The sequence below is a fragment of the Lethenteron reissneri genome, chromosome 15 (genome assembly GCF_015708825.2).
Source record: "Lethenteron reissneri isolate LAM-NWPU_2019-01 chromosome 15, ASM1570882v1, whole genome shotgun sequence".
NCBI classification, from domain to species: Eukaryota; Metazoa; Chordata; class Hyperoartia; order Petromyzontiformes; family Petromyzontidae; genus Lethenteron; species Lethenteron reissneri.
This window is the reverse complement of record NC_083793.1, coordinates 11,719,216-11,737,018: the sequence shown is the minus strand read 5'-3', so window position 1 is coordinate 11,737,018 and position 17,803 is coordinate 11,719,216. Positions and strand designations below refer to the sequence as shown.

The window sequence follows — 17,803 nt, the reverse complement described above, 5'->3', positions numbered from 1 at the left end:
AACTAACAACAAACGCAATCGTGTTACCGACCGGTCAAAACGCAAACCATTTTGTTTGCGATTGCAAAAATAACAAGAAATTTTTCCTAAAAAGTGGAAAATTTGGAAAAAAATTTTCACGAAAATAAATTGTCACGCACAACGAGTCTGTGTGCAAAATGTCAGCTCGATTGGATCACGGGAAGTCGGTTAAAAAACGACCGAAAGATTTGCACGGTCGTAAGCAAGCAAGCAAGTGAACTTAATATAAAGGATTTAAATAAATAGTCTCCATTGTACAGCGTGGGGCAGGGATTTCATGCCATGTGGTTAGTCAACATTTGCGTCATCATGAAACGGGCGGCGAGTCCTCTCGTCCTGTGGCTTGAGATGGCTGCCACCTATGGGTCAGATGATTGCCTGCCACCATTAAGCAATTGGTAATTAAATATATTTTTTTCCATAAACAGTGTCAAATTTAGGATTTTTTTTTCACGAAAATTAATTGTCACGCACAACGAGTCTGTGTGCAAAATGTCAGCTCGATTGGATCACGGGAAGTGGGATAAAAAACGACCGAAAGATTTGCACGGTCGTAAGCAAGCAAGCACGCAAGCAAGCAAGTGAACTTAATATTAAGGATTTAATAAAGGATTTAAAAATATTAGCCTTTGGAGGATACGGGCATCGATCCCGTTACCTCTCGCATGCTAAGCGAGCGCTCTACCATCTGAGCTAATCCCCCGCACACTACAACAAGAGCTAACCATACCTCATATAACTAACAACATAATGCAATCGTGTTACCGACCGGTCAAAACGCAAACCATTTTGTTTGCGATTGCAAAAATAAGAAAAACATTTTTTCCTAAAAAGTGGAAAATTTTGGAAAAAAATTTCACGAAAATAAATTGTCACGCACAACGAGTCTGTGTGCAAAATGTCAGATCGATTGGATCAGGGAAGTGGGTTAAAAAATGACCGAAAGATTTGCACGGTCGTAAGCAAGCAAGCAAGTGAACTTAATATAAAGGATTTAAATAAATAGTCTCCATTGTACAGCGTGGGGGCAGGGATTTCATGCCATGTGGTTAGTCAACATTTGCGTCATCATGAAACGGGCGGCTAGAGTCATCTCGTCCTCTGGCTTGAGATGGCTGCCACCTATGGGTCAGATGATTGTCTGCCACGATAAGCAATTGGTAATTAAATATTTTTTTTCCCTAAACAGTGTAAAATTTGGATTTTTTTTCACAAAAATTAATTGTCACGCACGACGAGTCTGTGTGCAAAATGCCAGCTCGATTGGATCACGGGAAGTGGGTTAAAAAACGACCGAAAGATTTGCACGGTCGTAAGCAAGCAAGCAAGCGAACTTAATATAAAGGATTTAATAATATTAGCCTTTGGAGGATACGGGCATCGATCCCGTTACCTCTCCATGCTAAGCGAGCGCTCTACCATCTGAGCTAATCCCCCGCACACTACAACAAGAGCTAACCATACCTCATATAACTAACAACATAACGCAATCGTGTTACCGACCGGTCAAAACGCAAACCATTTTGTTTGCGATTGCAAAAATAACAAAACATTTTTTCCTAAAAAGTGGAAAATTTTGGAAAAAATTTTCACGAAAATAAATTGTCACGCACAACGAGTCTGTGTGCAAAATGTCAGCTCGATTGGATCACGGGAAGTGGGTTAAAAAACGACCGAAAGATTTGCACGGTCGTAAGCAAGCAAGCAAGTGAACTTAATATAAAGGATTTAAATAAATAGTCTCCATTGTACAGCGTGGAGGCAGGGATTTCATGCCATGTGGTTAGTCAACATTTGCGTCATCATGAAACGGGCGGCGAGAGTCCTCTCGTCCTGGCTTGAGATGGCTGCCACCTATGGGTCAGATGATTGCCTGCCACCATTAAGCAATTGGTAATTAAATATATTTTTTTCCATAAACAGTGTCAAATTTGGATTTTTTTCACGAAAATTAAATTGTCACGCACAACGAGTCTGTGTGCAAAATGTCAGCTCGATTGGATCACGGGGAAGTGGGATAAAAAACGACCGAAAGATTTGCATGGTCGTAAGCAAGCAAGCACACAAGCAAGCAAGTGAACTTAATATAAAGGATTTAATAAAGGATTTTAAAATATTGGCCTTTGAGGATACGGGCATCGATCCCGTTACCTCTCGCATGCTAAGCGAGCGCTCTACCATCTGAGCTAATCCCCCGCACACTACAACAAGAGCTAACCATACCTCATATAACTAACAACATAACGCAATCGTGTTACCGACCGGTCAAAACGCAAACCATTTGTTTGGCGATTGCAAAAATAACAAAAAAATTTCCTAAAAAGTGGAAAATTTTGGAAACATTTTTTCACGAAAATTAATTGTCACGCACAACGAGTCTAGTGTGCAAAATGTCAGCTCGATTGGATCACGGGAAGTGGGGTAAAAAACGACCGAAAGATTTGCACGGTCGTAAGCAAGCAAGCAAGTGAACCTTAATATAAAGATTTAAAATATTGGCCTTTGGAGGATACGGGCATCGATCCGTTACCTCTCGCATGCTAAGCGAGCGCTCTACCATCTGAGCTAATCCCCGCACGCTACAACAAGAGCTAACCATACCTCATATAACTAACAACATAACGCAATCGTGTTACCGACCGGTCAAAACGCAAACCATTTTGTTTGCGATTGCAAAAATAAGAAAACATTTTTTCCTAAAAAGTGGAAAATTTTGGAAAAAAAATTTCACGAACATAAATTGTCACGCACAACGAGTCTGTGTGCAAAATGTCAGCTCGATTGGATCACGGGAAGTGGGTTAAAAAACGACCGAAAGATTTGCACAGTCGTAAGCAAGCAAGCAAGTGAACTTAATATAAAGGATTTAAATAAATAGTCTCCATTGTACAGCGTGGGGGCAGGGATTTCATGCCATGTGGTTAGTCAACATTTGCGTCATCATTAAACCGGCGGCTAGAGTCATCTCGTCCTCTGGCTTGAGATGGCTGCCACCTATGGGTCAGATGATTGTCTGCCACGATTAAGCAATTGGTAATTAAATATCTTTTTTTCCCTAAACAGTGTAAAATTTTGGATTTTTTTCACGAAAATTAATTGTCACGCACAACGAGTCTGTGTGCAAAATGTCAGCTCGATTGGATCAGGGAAGTGGGTTAAAAAATGACCGAAAGATTTGCACGGTCGTAAGCAAGCAAGCAAGTGAACTTAATATAAAGGATTTAATAAAAGATTTAAAAATATTAGCCTTTGGAGGATACGGGCATCGATCCCGTTACCTCTCGCATGCTAAGCGAGCGCTCTACCATCTGAGCTAATCCCCCGCACACTACAACAAGAGCTAACCATACCTCATATAACTAACAACATAATGCAATCGTGTTACCGACCGGTCAAAACGCAAACCATTTTGTTTGCGATTGCAAAAATAAGAAAAACATTTTTTCCTAAAAAGTGGAAAATTTTGGAAAAAAAATTTCACGAAAATAAATTGTCACGCACAACGAGTCTGTGTGCAAAATGTCAGATCGATTGGATCAGGGAAGTGGGTTAAAAAATGACCGAAAGATTTGCACGGTCGTAAGCAAGCAAGCAAGTGAACTTAATATAAAGGATTTAAATAAATAGTCTCCATTGTACAGCGTGGGGGCAGGGATTTCATGCCATGTGGTTAGTCAACATTTGCGTCATCATGAAACGGGCGGCTAGAGTCATCTCGTCCTCTGGCTTGAGATGGCTGCCACCTATGGGTCAGATGATTGTCTGCCACGATAAAGCAATTGGTAATTAAATATTTTTTTTCCCTAAACAGTGTAAAATTTAGGATTTTTTTTCACAAAAATTAATTGTCACGCACAACGAGTCTGTGTGCAAAATGCCAGCTCGATTGGATCACGGGAAGTGGGTTAAAAAACGACCGAAATATTTGCACGGTCGTAAGCAAGCAAGCAAGCAAGCGAACTTAATATAAAGGATTTAATAATATTAGCCTTTGGAGGATACGGGCATCGATCCCGTTACCTCTCGCATGCTAAGCGAGCGCTCTACCATCTGAGCTAATCCCCCGCACACTACAACAAGAGCTAACCATACCTCATATAACTAACAACATAACGCAATCGTGTTACCGACCGGTCAAAACGCAAACCATTTTGTTTGCGATTGCAAAAATAACAAAAACATTTTTTCCTAAAAAGTGGAAAATTTTGGAAAAAAATTTTCACGAAAATAAATTGTCACGCACAACGAGTCTGTGTGCAAAATGTCAGCTCGATTGGATCACGGGAAGTGGGTTAAAAAACGACCGAAAGATTTGCACGGTCGTAAGCAAGCAAGCAAGTGAACTTAATATAAAGGATTTAAATAAATAGTCTCCATTGTACAGCGTGGAGGCAGGGATTTCATGCCATGTGGTTAGTCAACATTTGCGTCATCATGAAACGGGCGGCGAGAGTCCTCTCGTCCTGTGGCTTGAGATGGCTGCCACCTATGGGTCAGATGATTGCCTGCCACCATTAAGCAATTGGTAATTAAATATATTTTTTTCCATAAACAGTGTCAAATTTAGGATTTTTTTCACGAAAATTAATTGTCACGCACAACGAGTCTGTGTGCAAAATGTCAGCTCGATTGGATCACGGGAAGTGGGATAAAAAACGACCGAAAGATTTGCATGGTCGTAAGCAAGCAAGCACACAAGCAAGCAAGTGAACTTAATATAAAGGATTTAATAAAGGATTTTAAAATATTGGCCTTTGGAGGATACGGGCATCGATCCCGTCACCTCTCGCATGCTAAGCGAGCGCTCTACCATCTGAGCTAATCCCCCGCACACTACAACAAGAGCTAACCATACCTCATATAACTAACAACATAACGCAATCGTGTTACCGACCGGTCAAAACGCAAACCATTTTGTTTGCGATTGCAAAAATAACAAAAAAATTTCCTAAAAAGTGGAAAATTTTGGAAACATTTTTTCACGAAAACAAATTGTCACGCACAACGAGTCTGTGTGCAAAATGTCAGCTCGATTGGATCACGGGAAGTGGGTTAAAAAACGACCAAAAGATTTGCACGGTCGTAAGCGCGCAAGCAAGCAAGTTAACTTAATATAAAGGATTACATTTTTTTCTTCCTAAAAAGTAAAAATTTAGGAAATTATTTTTTCACGAAAATTCATTGTCACGCACAACGAGTCTGTGTGCAAAATTTCAGCTCGATTGGATCACGGGAAGTTGGTTAAAAAACGACCGAAAGATTTGCACGGTCGTAAGCAAGCAAGCAAGTGAACTTAATATAAAGGATTTAAATAAATAGTCTCCACTGTACAGCGTGGGGGCAGGGATTTCATGCCATGTGGTTAGTCAACATTTGCGTCATCATGAAACGGGCGGCGAGAGTCCTCTCGTCCTCTGGCTTGAGATGGCTGCCACCTATGGGTCAGATGATTGTCTGCCACCATTAAGCAATTGGTAATTAAACATTTTTTTCTTTCCCTAAACAGTGTAAAATTTTGGATTTTTTTTCACGAAAATTAATTGTCACGCACAACGAGTCTGTGTGCAAAATGTCAGCTCGATTGGATCACGGGAAGTGGGTTAAAAAACGACCGAAAATTTGCACGGTCGTAAGCAAGCAAGCACGCAAGCAAGCAAGTGAACTTAATATAAAGGATTTAATAAAGGATTTTAAAAAATTGGCCTTTGGAGGATACGGGCATCGATCCTGTTACCTCTCGCATGCTAAGCGAGCGCGCTACCATCTGAGCTAATCCCCCGCACACTACAACAAGAGCTAACCATACCTCATATAACTAACAACATAACGCAATTGTGTTACCGACCGGTCAAAACGCAAACCATTTTGTTTGCGATTGCAAAAATAACAAAAACATTTTTTCCTAAAAAGTGGAAAATTTTGGAAGTAATTTTTCACGAAAATTAATTGTCACGCACAACGAGTCTGTGTGCAAAATGTCAGCTAGATTGGATCACTGGAAGTGGGTTAAAAAACGACCGAAAGATTTGCCCGGTCGTAAGCAAGCAAGCAAGTGAACTTAATATAAAGGATTTAAATAAATAGTCTCCATTGTACAGCGTGGGGGCAGGGATTTCATGCCATGTGGTTAGTCAACATTTGCGTCATCATGAAACGGACGGCGAGAGTCCTCTCGTCCTCTGGCTTGAGATGGCTGCCACCTATGGGTCATTTGATTGTCTGCCACCATTAAGCAATTGGTAATTTAATTTTTTTTTTCCCTAAACAGTGTAAAATTTTGGATTTTTTTTCACGAAAATTAATTGTCACGCACAACGAGTCTGTGTGCAAAATGTCAGCTCGATTGGATCACGGGAAGTGGGTTAAAAAACGACCGAAAATTTGCACGGTCGTAAGCAAGCAAGCACACAAGCAAGCAAGTGAACTTAATATAAAGGATTTAATAAAGGATTTTAAAATATTGGCCTTTGGAGGATACGGGCATCGATCCCGTTACCTTTCGCATGCTAAGCGAGCGCTCTACCATCTGAGCTAATCCCCCGCACACTACAACAAGAGCTAACCATACCTCATATAACTAACAACATAACGCAATCGTGTTACCGACCGGTCAAAACGCAAACCATTTTGTTTGCGATTGCAAAAATAACAAAAAAAAATTCCTAAAAAGTGGAAAATTTTGGAAACATTTTTCACGAAAACAAATTGTCACGCACAACGAGTCTGTGTGCAAAATGTCAGCTCGATTGGATCACGGGAAGTGGGTTAAAAAACGACCAAAAGATTTGCACGGTCGTAAGCGCGCAAGCAAGCAAGTTAACTTAATATAAAGGATTACATTTTTTTCTTCCTAAAAAGTAAAAATTTAGGAAATTATTTTTTCACGAAAATTCATTGTCACGCACAACGAGTCTGTGTGCAAAATTTCAGCTCGATGGGATCACGGGAAGTGGGTTAAAAAACGACCGAAAGATTTGCACGGTCGTAAGCAAGCAAGCAAGTGAACTTAATATAAAGGATTTAAATAAATAGTCTCCATTGTACAGCGTGGGGGCAGGGATTTCATGCCATGTGGTTAGTCAACATTTGCGTCATCATGAAACGGGCGGCGAGAGTCCTCTCGTCCTGTGGCTTGAGATGGCTGCCACCTATGGGTCAGATGATTGCCTGCAACCATTAAGCAATTGGTAATGAAATATTTTTTTTTCCCTAAACAGTGTAAAATTTTGGATTTTTTTCACGAAAATTAATTGTCACGCACAACGAGTCTGTGTGCAAAATGTCAGCTCGATTGGATCACGGGAAGTGGGTTAAAAAACGACCGAAAGATTTGCATGGACGTAAGCAAGCAAGCACACAAGCAAGCAAGTGAACTTAATATAAAGGATTTAATAAAGGATTTTAAAATATTGGCCTTTGGAGGATACGGGCATCGATCCCGTTACCTCTCGCATGCTAAGCGAGCGCTCTACCATCTGAGCTAATCCCCCTCACACTACAACAAGAGCTAACCATACCTCATATAACTAACAACATAACGCAATCGTGTTACCGACCGGTCAAAACGCAAACCATTTTGTTTGCGATTGCAAAAATAACAAAAACATTTTTTCCTAAAAAGTGGAAAATTTTGGAAATAAATTTTCACGAAAATAAATTGTCACGCACAACGAGTCTGTGTGCAAAATGTCAGCTCGATTGGATCACGGGAAGTGGGTTAAAAAACGACCGAAAGATTTGCACGGTCGTAAGCAAGCAAGCAAGTGAACTTAATATAAAGGATTTAAATAAATAGTCTCCATTGTACAGCGTGGAGGCAGGGATTTCATGCCATGTGGTTAGTCAACATTTGCGTCATCATGAAACGGGCGGCGAGAGTCCTCTCGTCCTCTGGCTTGAGATGGCTGCCACCTATGGGTCAGATGATTGTCTGCCACCATTAAGCAATTGGTAATTAAATTTTTTTTCTTTCCCTAAACAGTGTAAAATTTTGGATTTTTTTTCACGAAAATTAATTGTCACGCACAACGAGTCTGTGTGCAAAATGTCAGCTCGATTGGATCACGGGAAGTGGGTTAAAAAACGACCGAAAATTTGCACGGTCGTAAGCAAGCAAGCACGCAAGCAAGCAAGTGAACTTAATATAAAGGATTTAATAAAGGATTTTAAAATATTGGCCTTTGGAGGATACGGGCATCGATCCCGTTACCTCTCGCATGCTAAGCGAGCGCTCTACCATCTGAGCTAATCCCCCGCACACTACAACAAGAGCTAACCATACCTCATATAACTAACAACATAACGCAATCGTGTTACCGACCGGTCAAAACGCAAACCATTTTGTTTGCGATTGCAAAAATAAAAATAAAAAATTCCTAAAAAGTGGAAAATTTTGGAAACATTTTTTCACGAAAACAAATTGTCACGCACAACGAGTCTGTGTGCAAAATGTCAGCTCGATTGGATCACGGGAAGTGGGTTAAAAAACGACCAAAAGATTTGCACGGTCGTAAGCGCGCAAGCAAGCAAGTTAACTTAATATAAAGGATTACATTTTTTTCTTCCTAAAAAGTAAAAATTTAGGAAATTATTTTTTCACGAAAATTCATTGTCACGCACAACGAGTCTGTGTGCAAAATTTCAGCTCGATGGGATCACGGGAAGTGGGTTAAAAAACGACCGAAAGATTTGCACGGTCGTAAGCAAGCAAGCAAGTGAACTTAATATAAAGGATTTAAATAAATAGTCTCCACTGTACAGCGTGGGGGCAGGGATTTCATGCCATGTGGTTAGTCAACATTTGCGTCATCATGAAACGGGCGGCGAGAGTCCTCTCGTCCTCTGGCTTGAGATGGCTGCCACCTATGGGTCAGATGATTGTCTGCCACCATTAAGCAATTGGTAATTAAAAAATTTTTCTTTCCCTAAACAGTGTAAAATTTTGGATTTTTTTCACGAAAATTAATTGTCACGCACAACGAGTCTGTGTGCAAAATGTCAGCTCGATTGGATCACGGGAAGTGGGTTAAAAAACGACCGAAAATTTGCACGGTCGTAAGCAAGCAAGCACGCAAGCAAGCAAGTGAACTTAATATAAAGGATTTAATAAAGGATTTTAAAATATTGGCCTTTGGAGGATACGGGCATCGATCCCGTTACCTCTCGCATGCTAAGCGAGCGCTCTACCATCTGAGCTAATCCCCCGCACACTACAACAAGAGCTAACCATACCTCATATAACTAACAACATAACGCAATCGTGTTACCGACCGGTCAAAACGCAAACCATTTTGTTTGCGATTGCAAAAATAACAAAAAAAATTTCCTAAAAAGTGGAAAATTTTGGAAACATTTTTTCACGAAAACAAATTGTCACGCACAACGAGTCTGTGTGCAAAATGTCAGCTCGATTGGATCACGGGAAGTGGGTTAAAAAACGACCAAAAGATTTGCACGGTCGTAAGCGCGCAAGCAAGCAAGTTAACTTAATATAAAGGATTACATTTTTTTCTTCCTAAAAAGTAAAAATTTAGGAAATTATTTTTTCACGAAAATTCATTGTCACGCACAACGAGTCTGTGTGCAAAATTTCAGCTCGATGGGATCACGGGAAGTGGGTTAAAAAACGACCGAAAGATTTGCACGGTCGTAAGCAAGCAAGCAAGTGAACTTAATATAAAGGATTTAAATAAATAGTCTCCATTGTACAGCGTGGGGGCAGGGATTTCATGCCATGTGGTTAGTCAACATTTGCGTCATCATGAAACGGGCGGCGAGAGTCCTCTCGTCCTGTGGCTTGAGATGGCTGCCACCTATGGGTCAGATGATTGCCTGCAACCATTAAGCAATTGGTAATGAAATATTTTTTTTTCCCTAAACAGTGTAAAATTTTGGATTTTTTTCACGAAAATTAATTGTCACGCACAACGAGTCTGTGTGCAAAATGTCAGCTCGATTGGATCACGGGAAGTGGGTTAAAAACGACCGAAAGATTTGCATGGACGTAAGCAAGCAAGCACACAAGCAAGCAAGTGAACTTAATATAAAGGATTTAATAAGGATTTCAAAATATTGGCCTTTGGAGGATACGGGCATCGATCCCGTTACCTCTCGCATGCTAAGCGAGCGCTCTACCATCTGAGCTAATCCCCCGCACACTACAACAAGAGCTAACCATACCTCATATAACTAACAACATAACGCAATCGCGTTACCGACCGGTCAAAACGCAAACCATTTTGTTTGCGATTGCAAAAATAACAAAAACATTTTTTCCTAAAAAGTGGAAAATTTTGGAAAAATTATTTCACGAAAATAAATTGTCACGCACAACGAGTCTGTGTGCAAAATGTCAACTCGATTGGATCACGGAAAGTGGGTTAAAAAACGACCAAAAGATTTGCACGGTCGTAAGCGCGCAAGCAAGCAAGCAAGTTAACTTAATATAAAGGATTACATTTTTTTTTCCTATGGGTCAGATGATTGCCTGCCACCATTAAGCAATTGGTAATTAAATATTTTTTTTTTCGCTAAACAGTGTAAAATTTTGGATTTTTTCACGAAAATTAATTGTCACGCACAACGAGTCTGTGTGCAAAATGTCAGCTCGATTGGATCACTGGAAGTGGGTTAAAAAACGACCGAAAATTTGCACGGTCGTAAGCAAGCAAGCACGCAAGCAAGCAAGTGAACTTAATATAAAGGATTTAATAAAGGATTTAAAAAATTGGCCTTTGGAGGATACGGGCATCGATCCTGTTACCTCTCGCATGCTAAGCGAGCGCTCTACCATCTGAGCTAATCCCCCGCACACTACAACAAGAGCTAACCATACCTCATATAACTAACAACATAACGCAATCGTGTTACCGACCGGTAAAAAACGCAAACCATTTTGTTTGCGATTGCAAAAATAAGAAAAACATTTTTTCCTAAAAAGTGGAAAATTTTGGAAAAAAATTTTCACGAAAATAAATTGTCACGCACAACGAGTCTGTGTGCAAAATGTCAGCTCGATTGGATCACGGGAAGTGGGTTAAAAAACGACCGAAAGATTTGCACGGTCGTAAGCAAGCAAGCACACAAGCGAACTTAATATAAAGGATTTAATAAAGGACTTTAAAATATTGGCCTTTGGAGGATACGGGCATCGATCCCGTTACCTCTCGCATGCTAAGCGAGCGCTCTACCATCTGAGCTAATCCCCCGCACACTACAACAAGAGCTAACAATACCTCATATAACTAACAACATAACGCAATCGTGTTACCGACCGGTCAAAACGCAAACCATTTTGTTTGCGATTGCAAAAATAACAAAAACATTTTTTCCTAAAAAGTGGAAAATTTTGGAAACATTTTTTCACGAAAATAAATTGTCACGCACAACGAGTCTGTGTGCAAAATGTCAGCTCGATTGGATCACGGGAAGTGGGTTAAAAAACGACTAAAAGATTTGCACGGTCGTAAGCGCGCAAGCAAGCAAGCAAGTTAACTTAATATAAAGGATTACATTTTTTTTTTCCTAAAAAGAAAAAATTTAGGAAATTATTTTTTCACGAAAATTCATTGTCACGCACAACGAGTCTGTGTGCAAAATGTCAGCTCGATTGGATCACGGGAAGTGGGTTAAAAAACGACCGAAAGATTTGCACGGTCGTAAGCAAGCAAGCAATTGGACTTAAATAAAGGATTTAAATAAATAGTCTCCATTGTACAGCGTGGGGGCAGGGATTTCATGCCATGTGGTTAGTCAACATTTGCGTCATCATGAAATGGGCGGCGAGAGTCCTCTCGTCCTCTGGCTTGAGATGGCTGCCACCTATGGGTCAGATGATTGTCTGCCACGATTAAGCAATTGGCAATTAAATATTTTTTTTTCCCTAAACAGTGTAAAATTTTTGATTTTTTTTCACGAAAATAAATTGTCACGCACAACGAGTCTGTGTGCAAAATGTCAGCTCGATTGGATCACGGGAAGTGGGTTATAAAACGACCAAAAGATTTGCACGGTCGTAAGCGCGCAAGCAAGCAAGCAAGTGAACTTAATACAAGTAAACCTGTAAAAACAAAGTTTTTCACTCTAAATCCTTTATATGCGTGGCGGCTAGAGTTCTCTCGTCCTCTGGCTTGAGATGGCTGCAATCTATGGGTCAGATGATTGTCTGCCAGTATTAAGCAATTGGTAATTAAATATTTAATTAGTTTTCCTTAAACAGTGTAAAATTTTGGAAAAAAAATTTCACGAAAATTAATTGTCACACACAACGAGTTTGTGTGGAAAATGTCAGCTCGATTGGATCACGGGAAGTGGGTTAAAAAACGAGCGAAATATTTTCACGGTCCTAAGCAAGCAAGCGAACTTAATATAAAGGATTTAAAAATATATTCGCCTGTGGAGGATGCAGGGATCGATCCCGCGACCTTTGGCATGGGAAGCGAGGGCGCTACTAACTGCGCTACTCCGCCACAGCCTGTGAAGGGGTTACGCTCTGGGCTCTTGCACTGTGATGTTCAGCCAAAGCCATGAATGCGTTCTATTTGAATATATGTAAAATAAAAAAATTTTGCCTAAAAAGTGTAAAATTTTGGGAATTCTTTTTTCACGAACAATAATTGTCTGGCACAACGAGTCTGTGTGGAAAATGTCAGCTCGATTGGATCACGGGAAGTGGGTTAAAAAACGACCGAAAGATTTGCACGGTTCTAAGCAAGCAAGCAAGCACGCGAACTTAACATAAAGCATTTAATAAAGGATTACATTTTTTTTTCCTAAAAAGTGAAAATTTAGGAAATTATTTTTTCAGAAAATTATTTGTCATGCACAACGAGTCTGTGTGCAAAATGTCAGCTCGATTGGATCACGGGAAGTGGGTTAAAAAACGATCGAAAAAGATGCACGGTCGTAAGCAAGCAAGCAAGTGAACTTAATATAAAGGATTTAAAAAATTAACCCGTAAAAACTAAGTTTTTTTACTATAAATCCTTTATATGCGTGGCGGCTAGAGTCCTCTCGTCCTCTGGCTTGAGATGGCTGCCACCTATGGGTCAGATGATTGCCTGCCACCATTAAGCAATTGGTAATTAAATATAAAAAAAAAATCCTAAAAAGTGTAAAGTTATGGAAAAAAAATTTCACGAAAATAAATTGTCACGCACAACGAGTCTGTGTGCAAAATGTCAGCTCGATTGGATCACGGGAAGTGGGTTTAAAAACGACCGAAAGATTTGCACGATCGTAAGCGCGCAAGCAAGCAAGCAAGTGAACTTAATATAAAGGATTTAAAAAGAAACGAAAATGCCCATGTTTATACCAGTGTTGGCTGACAATAAAGAGAGTACGGTTAAACGCTAGGGATGTTAACACTCGGTAAAGTAAAATAGTGCCTGTCAGATAAGATGGTCCAAAAATGTGTAGTTAAATCTCTTTTTGCATGGTTGATAACATCTTTCCAATGATTACTAAGTTTGTACCCATCATCACGGTTGAAATTCCCCAATGTAACAGTCTATAAACTGAGTGACAGCTGTGGTGACTGTTACATTGGGGAAACGAAACGTCATGTCTCTGATCGTGTCCGTGAGCACAAGTCAGATTTGAAACACGACAAAATTGAGTCTTCCGCCGTTGCCGATCATTGCTACAACGCGGTGGGCTCTCATGATATTGTTTTTTCCGAGACTAAGGTGCTCTGAAAACCCTCTGGCTACCATTAAAGGTTTGTACACGAAGCCATTCAGATATACAAACACAGACATAATTTCAACCGTGATGATGGGTACAAACTTAGTAATCATTAGAAAGATGTTATCAACCATGCAAAAAAGATTTAACTACACATTTTTGGACCATCTTATCTGACAGGCACTATTTTACTTTACCGAGTGTTAACATCCCTAGCGTTTAACAGTACTCTCTTTATTGTCAGCCAACACTGGTATAAACATGGGCATTTTCGTTCCTTTTCTATCATGTACATCCATAGTGACTTGCACACAAACACATCCATGCCCACGCTCACAAGTACCGCCGTGCCCTCTTTTAGCCCCGCCCCCCCCTCCCGATACGTTCCATTCATTGGCTACCACATTCTTATAAGCTCCTCCCCCTCTCCTCCCCCCTTAACTGGTATTTAAGAGCTTGCATCTTGAATCCCTCCCTCACTTGATGCAGCAAATCTGGCTGTGACAGTCCCACCTGATGACGGAGACTTGTGTTGCCTCCGAAACGTCGTGATTTTATTGTTTTATCTTTATTAATTTTAATTTCATTTTTTACCTACGTGACGTGGCAGTCACGAAAGCTTCAAATCCAGGGAGGTTCAGTTTACACTGTGCCGCTCCCGTAGCACATGCACATGGGTCTTTGCATGGCAATCTTGACAAGGCGTCCGCATTACAATGACGAGTGCCCATCCTACATCACATCGTAAGAGTACTGCGGGAGTTCTTCGATCCACCTCGCCATTTGTCCCGAGGATTTATCCATTTTAAGTGAGAATTGTATAGTGCCGCATGATCGGTCCGCACGGTAAACCAGTGGCCGTATAGGTAGGGCCGAAAAATGTGATAAAATGACCTACTGCCAGGAGTTCCCTACGAGTGACGCAATAGCATTGTTCAGTAGAGGAAAGCACGTGTCTCCTGTATGCAATTACAACTTCCGTTTCCCCTGTATTTGTGACATGACCGCACCTATACCGACATCTCGAGCATCTGTATCAAGGATAAACTGTCGCGAGACATCTGGATATGCTAGTGGTGAAGCATCAGTTAACCTTGAACGAAGCGCTTTAAATGCTGAGTCCTCTTCCTCCACCCTTTTGTTGTGAGGGCGTGCAATGGTTTTGCTATTGCAGCGAACCGGGGTACAAATCGTCGATAGGAAACAAATCCTAGGAATCACCGCACCTCCTGTACAGAAGTGGGCGTTGGCCAGTTTTTAATGGCGGACGTTTAGTCAGGGTCAGTTGCTACCCCCTTATTGCTGACCACATGCCCACATATTTAGCTGAGCCCTGTACAAAATGACACTTAGATGGTTTCAATTTCAATTTGGCAGCTCGCACTTTCAAGAAAACTCGTTGCAGTCTCTTCAGATGTTCATAAAATCTACTAAAAACAATGACGTCAAAATAAATCAAACAAATTTCCCATTGTAGGCCCGACAGTACAAGTTCCATGAGGCGTTGGAAGGTTGCCGGTGCAGTGAGCAATCCCATAGGGAGCCTATTAAATTGAAACAACCCCTGTGGTGTTCGAAAAGCAGTTTTTAATTTGGATTCGTCGTCCAGGAGAACTTGTCAAAACCCTGCTCCTTCTAATGCATCTAGCGAATCATCAATGCGGGGCAGGGGATACGCGTCCGCGATCGTAACCTTGTTAATTCGGAAGTCTACACAAAACCTCATGGAACCATCTGGCTTTTTAACTAGGACTACTGGTGCTCCCCAGGGGCTGGTTGATGAAGAAATAATTTCCACCCTCAACATCTCATCTGTAGCTCTACGGATCTGCTCTTTTTCTGCTGGTCTCACTCTATATGAATTCTAACGGGTTGAACATTCCCCGTTTCAATATGGGCCCTTACTGAAAACGTCTTCAAATTCTACGAGACGTTTAAGGCGGTCTCTTTGACATTGAGTCAATTCAGGGTTCCGTTAACGATTTCTTCCGCTCAGGGAGACGCTATCCCATCCTTCTCTTCCTGTATCCCCGCTACTACTGCATCTTCATAAATCTCACTCGCTGGGGAAATCTATGCAATTACCGTCCCTTCTCGCTATATTATTTCGCACTCTGACGTATTTAAAACTTGCATACATAGCTGCTGATTCCATCTTAAAATGGTGTCCGCTGCCGCTAAAGAATATCGACTGATTGTTGGTCCCAATTGTGTAACTATAATTGCTGCGGCCACATTTAAGGTGATTAATGGCGATCGATATTGCTACGGAATGAACACCTGTGTTAGCGGCGGAATCGCCGTTGACTCTCCCACCAGGGCGTGTTCTTTGGCAGCTTTTCCTGTCTCCGCGTCAGGCCGCTAAAAATATATTATTTTCCCTAATGGGTAGCTGACTTAAATTATAATCGGTACCCAGTAGACATGGTACTGCTAGGGAAGAGGAGACCAAAACACAATTCCTAGACTATCGCCATTTGCCGGCACAACTTTATTGTCGACCGGTTCAAGTTGACGTTTTTCCACGGGTAACATATCAAACACAAGCGCAGAAATGATGGTTACTGAAGCTCCCGTGTCCACCAACACCCTCACGGGATGTCCCTCTATCGCTCCCGCCAAAACCGATGTTCCCGTGGCTGCTGCCACGAACCATCTCACTAACTTTTCCCACTTAGCCCTAGATGTTGGCCCAATTTTCATGTTGTGTCACTCCGGGTCGCCACAATCGAGTCGTGTGCTGGTGAAGATGGTGATGAGCGTTTTGTAAATGAGTTGTATGTGTGATCTGGCCGGTTGTACGGCCATCGCGACGGGCCTGGATCTGCCTTGGGAAGTCCCGCGAGGTCTGGAGCTGGCTTGGTTGTCTCGAGGCAACTTCCCCTCAGCATCCTCTCCCAATGTGGCCCGGCCTCCCGCAGCAGTAGCAGTAGATGATCATGAGGTCACAGATTTCTCTGCAGTTCTGGCCCGGTCGCTGCTGCTGTAGTCGACGCCTTGGATTGGTGAACCCCCGGATGGCCGCTGCCATCTCTTCCAAGGTTGCCTGCACATCATCCTCCGTGCTGGGCTTTGCGGCGGTCCCCGTTGTTGCTGTCCACATTGGTTCCGTTGGTCCTCCTGCTCCTCTGTTCTCCATCAACCTTGTCACCTGCACCACTACTTCACATGGCACCCTGGTTTCTTCATGTACCCGGAGGCATTTAGTGGACCACATTGAAGTTTGTTCGCTCTCTTGCACAATCGGAAATGTAATTCCGCTTTGATGGAGGAGAGTTCGCAGCTGTGCTTAGCAAGGTGCTGCTATAAGCCATCGGCGGCTCGCTGTCTCCCCTTCTCCGGGCTGAAGATCGCTCCCTTGGGCTGGACGGAGGACAACAAATCTTGGCAATTCCCTCACAAGCTTGTTGGAGTGCGACGTGTTGATTTTCCGGGATCATAAAGAAGGCCGTTAGCGCTCCCTCATCCAACACCGTAGGCAGCACTAGTAGTGCTTCTTCATCACTCCATGGGCTGACTGACAGCTGCTTCAAATCTTTTAATGAACGCTGTCCAATCGCCTCCCGTTGCTGTAAATTATTTTTAAGGGCCCCAGCCTTCTTGTCTTCTTCAAAGTTGGTGGAGGTCCATAGCACAGATTCCAGTTGTGGTTTAGCCGATTGATCAGTTCCCGTCTGCTGCTCGACAAGGGGAAGCGGCGGCTGCTGCCCTTTGGCAATTTCTCCTCGCCACACGGTCAATGGTGGCGGCGGCTCTGGCTCAAGCTTTGCAGCACATATTCACTCCTCTTCTCTTTCATTCATCATCGCCGTCACCAGTCGATCCACCACTGAGGTAAGGTGGTCCAGTCCGATAGCTGCCGCCAATTTTCTTTGTCCAGCGATGCTGGTTCGTGGGTCTTTGGCGGGGCCTCCACCTCCGTGGGAAACTTGGCTGCCAACGAGGTCCGGTTCTAGCTCGCCATTTTCCGGGTCTCGAAACCCGTGACGTCATCACATCTATCCTTCTATTTAAGGAACAAAACAAGGGGTAATCTGCACAAATCTGGCTGTCGCCTGATGAAGCCATTTGTAATTACTGGCGAAACGTCGTCCTCAGA

The 17,803-nt window shown here is 42.0% G+C and overlaps 9 non-coding genes across 9 annotated transcripts; all 9 read right to left on the bottom strand.

Annotated features, from left to right (window-relative positions):
* Positions 1-651: 651 nt before the first annotated feature.
* Positions 652-724, bottom strand: TRNAA-AGC (transfer RNA alanine (anticodon AGC)). The gene has a single exon. It is a non-coding gene; the product is annotated as a tRNA-Ala (tRNA).
* A 2,547-nt stretch (positions 725-3,271) lies between these two features.
* TRNAA-AGC (transfer RNA alanine (anticodon AGC)) lies at positions 3,272-3,344 on the bottom strand. The gene has a single exon. It is a non-coding gene; the product is annotated as a tRNA-Ala (tRNA).
* A 669-nt stretch (positions 3,345-4,013) lies between these two features.
* TRNAA-AGC (transfer RNA alanine (anticodon AGC)) lies at positions 4,014-4,086 on the bottom strand. Its single transcript has one exon. It is a non-coding gene; the product is annotated as a tRNA-Ala (tRNA).
* A 690-nt stretch (positions 4,087-4,776) lies between these two features.
* Positions 4,777-4,849, bottom strand: TRNAA-AGC (transfer RNA alanine (anticodon AGC)). The gene has a single exon. It is a non-coding gene; the product is annotated as a tRNA-Ala (tRNA).
* Positions 4,850-7,438: 2,589 nt separating this feature from the next.
* TRNAA-AGC (transfer RNA alanine (anticodon AGC)) lies at positions 7,439-7,511 on the bottom strand. Its single transcript has one exon. It is a non-coding gene; the product is annotated as a tRNA-Ala (tRNA).
* A 691-nt stretch (positions 7,512-8,202) lies between these two features.
* Positions 8,203-8,275, bottom strand: TRNAA-AGC (transfer RNA alanine (anticodon AGC)). The gene has a single exon. It is a non-coding gene; the product is annotated as a tRNA-Ala (tRNA).
* An 877-nt stretch (positions 8,276-9,152) lies between these two features.
* On the bottom strand, positions 9,153-9,225 carry TRNAA-AGC (transfer RNA alanine (anticodon AGC)). The gene has a single exon. It is a non-coding gene; the product is annotated as a tRNA-Ala (tRNA).
* Positions 9,226-10,100: 875 nt separating this feature from the next.
* Positions 10,101-10,173, bottom strand: TRNAA-AGC (transfer RNA alanine (anticodon AGC)). Its single transcript has one exon. It is a non-coding gene; the product is annotated as a tRNA-Ala (tRNA).
* A 982-nt stretch (positions 10,174-11,155) lies between these two features.
* TRNAA-AGC (transfer RNA alanine (anticodon AGC)) lies at positions 11,156-11,228 on the bottom strand. Its single transcript has one exon. It is a non-coding gene; the product is annotated as a tRNA-Ala (tRNA).
* Between the last annotated feature and the right edge of the window lie 6,575 nt (positions 11,229-17,803).